At 40.5% G+C, this 4142-nt stretch overlaps 1 non-coding gene across 1 annotated transcript; it reads right to left on the reverse strand.

Moving 5' to 3' along the window:
- Window positions 1–1027: 1027 nt before the first annotated feature.
- Window positions 1028–1134, reverse strand: LOC148210391 (small nucleolar RNA R71). The gene has a single exon (XR_015792512.1). It is a non-coding gene; the product is annotated as a small nucleolar RNA R71 (small nucleolar RNA).
- Between the last annotated feature and the right edge of the window lie 3008 nt (window positions 1135–4142).

The raw sequence follows: 4142 nt of genomic DNA on the forward strand, positions 1-4142 counted from the left end.
ATAAGTCCAAATCCCAAATCCAAAACCATTATTTGTGACCACTTCCCATTTACAACAATCACTCATTTCAACATTCACTATTCTTTAAAACTTTAGAGTTTGGAAATTATTTAGAAGTCCTTGAGGATCGATACTTGGATACTCCATCCATTTTATATTACTCTGACAGGTGTGCGCTTGCATCTATATAATTGTTACCACGCTTAGTGCGTACGTTCAGCAAACCACCAGTCAAGTTTTTGGCGCCGTTGTCGGGGACTTTAGTTTTAAAATTATTTTCAAATTCTTTTAGTTTTTATTTTTGTGAATTGTTGTTGGGTGTAATTTCCATCCACCATTTTTGTTCTATATTTTTGGTCGTTTATCTCACAAGGGTAAGTTAAAGTGCATGAGCACAAGATCTTTTCTTCTACCCCTTGACCCTGAGATTGAGCGGACCCTTCGAAAAACTCGAAAGGAGCAAAGACTTCGAAAACAACTAGAAAAGCAAAAAGAGAGAGAAGGTGAAATCAGTCCTGAAAGTGAGGTAGAGAGTACGAGCACATCAATGGCAGATATTCCACCTTGTGATCCGGTGGATCCACCTACTGTTAACGGTAAGATGAGGGATCATGCAAGAAATGATGAATTCAACCATATCCAGATGGCAGACAACAGAGACGTGGCAATGCGAGAATATGCCGCCACGACTTTTCAGAACTTTGATTCAGGGATAGTCAACCCTATTCCAGCCCACGCAAACTTTGAGCTTAAACCAATGATGTTCCAAATGTTGCAGACAATTGGACATTTTGGAGGGCAGGAACATGAGGATCCACATGATCATCTGAAATCATTCATTCAAATTGCAAATGCATTTCGATTACCTGGTATAACAGACGATGCTCTGAGACTAACACTTTTTCCATTTTCTTTGAAGGACCAAGCTAGAGCATGGCTCAATGTATTTCCACCGGGATCCATCACCACATGGGGGTCGTTAGTGGAGAAGTTCTTAACAAAATTCTTCCCACGTACTCGCCACGCTGATATCAGAGAGGAGATCATCTCCTTTAGACAGTATGATTGTGAACCTGTTCACGAGGCGTGGGAAAGATTTAAAGAACTAATCAGGAAATGTCCGAACCATGGCTTGCCGGCATGCATCCAGATAGAACATTTCTTTAGAGCTTTAGATCATCCTACTAAGATGATGCTAAACAATGCTGCCAACGGAGCCTTTACAAAGAAGACATTCAACGAGATAGTTGACATCCTAAATGACTTAGCTTCACACAACGAACTATGGTGTTCGCAAAGATCTAGGGCAGCACCAAAGAAGCAAGATCCAGCTGGAGTTTTGGCTCTGGACATTGCGACCTCGATGCAAAAAGAGATGGTTACAATGAATCAGAGGCTAAAAGAGATGGCATTGGGAATAAAAAATCCATTAGCCAGGCCGATACAACCTGTGCAGTCGGATTATTGCACTTCTGCCCCTGTTTGCCAAGTCAACGATCTCATTTGTTCATTTTGCAGTGAAAACCATATTTATGATAATTGTCCACATAACCCTGCTTCCGTTTTTTATGTAGGACATGGGAACAATAGGAACTTTAACCCATATTCGAACACCTACAACCCAGGTTGGAGGCACCACCCTAATTTCTCATGGGGAGGTCAAGGAGGTTCGAGCGGTTTTAATCAAGGGCAGAGCCAGCAGAACAAGCAGCCCTATGTTCCACCTACACAGCAATACATCCCACCACCGCAACAGCAGTACAATCAGAGAACACAGACTCCACCAGTTCAAAATAACAACTCAAATCTTGAGAATATGATGAAGGAGTACATGGCCCGAACCGACGCAGTGATACAATCCCAAGCGGCATCAATGAGAAATTTTGAGACCCAATTGGGACAGCTCGCCAATGAATTGAAGAATAGACCACAAGGTTCTTTTCCAGGCCATACTGAATTACCAAGACGAGAAGGGAAAGAACAGTGCGAAGCTGTCACCCTTAGGAGTGGACTGGCATATGATGGACCAACAATGCCAATAACAGATGTACAGATTTCGTCCACTGAACCAACTGTAAAGATACCAGAGAATCCAAAAACACCAGAAAAAGAAAATATTAGAAAAGGTAATGAGGACACCCCGAGTGTTCCTCCACAGGTACAGCCTTCTTTTACCCCTACTTCCCCCGTTTCCACAAAGATTAGTTAAGAAAAATAATGATTCCCAGTTTAGAAAATTTTTAGATATTTTAAAACAATTGCATATAAATATACCATTAGTAGATGCTCTAGAACAGATGCCAAATTATGCCAAGTTTTTGAAAGATATAGTTTATAGGAAGAAAAAAATAGGAGAGCATGAACTGCTAGCCATGACAAAATGTAGTAGTGAAGCTGTAGGCAGCCCGCTACCCATGAAGTGTAACGATCCTGGCAGTTTTACCATTCCATGTTCCATAGGAGGAAAAAACTTAGGTAGGGCATTATGTGATCTAGGCGCTAGCATTAATCTTATGCCATTATCAGTTTTCAAATCTTTAGGCATAGGAGAAGCTAGACCTACTACAGTCACCCTCCAACTAGCAGATAGATCTATCATAAGACCTGAGGGAAAGATAGAAGATGTTTTAGTCCAGGTGGACAAATTCATTTTCCTTGCGGACTTTATCATTCTAGATTGCGAGGCAGACTTAGACGTTCCCATTATTTTGGGAAGACCATTTCTAGACACTGGGGATACAGTTTTTAATGTAAGGAAGGGAGAAATTACAATGAGGATAAATAATGAAGAAGTTAAATTTAACGTTCTAGACGCCATGAAATTACCAGGAGATTGTGAAGAGTGCTCTACTATAAATAGCTTCAATCCTGTTATGTTTGATGAGTTTTATGACTTATTAGTTACAGAGATTGAAGAAGAGCTTGATAAGATAGCAGAAGGACCAGAAGATGTGACTAATCATATTGAAAAAATACAAAAAGAAGAATGCAAGTCGTTACTTCCGTCCATAGTGGAACCACCCACTTTGGAGCAGAAGCCATTGCCGTCGCATTTGAAATATGCGTATCTAGGGGATAACGACACTTTACCAGTTATTATAGCTTCCAATTTATCACCTAGTAATGAATATTCTTTATTGCAGATTTTGGAGAAGCACAAAAAGGTCATTGGATGGACGATAGCAGATATCCGAGGGATAAGCCCGACCTTTTGCATGCACAAAATTTTATTGGAAGAAGATGCTAAGAACTCTATTGAGAGTCAAAGGCGGTTGAACCCGAAGATGAAAGAGGTTGTAAGGAAAGCAATTCTTAAATGGCTTGACGCCGGTGTTATATACCCAATATCCGACAGCAGCTGGGTAAGCCCAGTACAGTGTGTACCAAAGAAAGGGGGTATAACCGTGGTGGCCAACGAGGAGAATGAGCTCATCTCAACCCGAACTGTGAGCGGGTGGAGAGTTTGCATTGACTATCGCAAACTCAACAAGGTAACAAAGAAAGACCATTTTCCTCTCCCGTTTATTGACCAGATGCTCGACCGTCTGGCAGGTAAGGATTTCTATTGTTTTTTAGATGGATATTCGGGTTATAATCAAATTACTATTGCTCCAGAAGACCAAGAGAAGACAACATTTACGTGTCCGTATGGTATGTTCGCTTTTAGGCGAATGCCCTTTGGACTATGCAATGCACCCGCGACTTTTCAGAGGTGTATGATGGCCATCTTCTCTGACATGGTAGAAAATATTCTAGAAGTTTTTATGGATGACTTTTCTGTTTTTGGAAATTCTTTTGACGCATGTTTAGTTAATTTGGAGAGAGTATTGGAGAGATGTGAACAAACAAACCTAGTCCTAAATTGGGAGAAGTGTCATTTCATGGTACAAGAGGGTATTGTTTTAGGTCACAAAATTTCCAAGCAAGGAATAGAGGTAGACCACGCTAAGATAGACATCATTTCAAAGCTACCTCCTCCTACAAATGTCAAAGGGATTAGAAGTTTTTTAGGGCATGGGGGATTTTACCGCCGCTTTATAAAAGACTTTGCTAATATTTCTAAACCCTTGTGTCAATTGCTAGAACATGATAGACCATTTGTTTTTGATGATGACTGTTTAAAATCATTTGAAATCTTGAAA

Source organism: Momordica charantia (assembly GCF_013281855.1).
Source record: "Momordica charantia cultivar OHB3-1 chromosome 7 unlocalized genomic scaffold, Mcharantia_2.0 BLBB01000007.1, whole genome shotgun sequence".
Taxonomy (NCBI): Eukaryota; Viridiplantae; Streptophyta; class Magnoliopsida; order Cucurbitales; family Cucurbitaceae; genus Momordica; species Momordica charantia.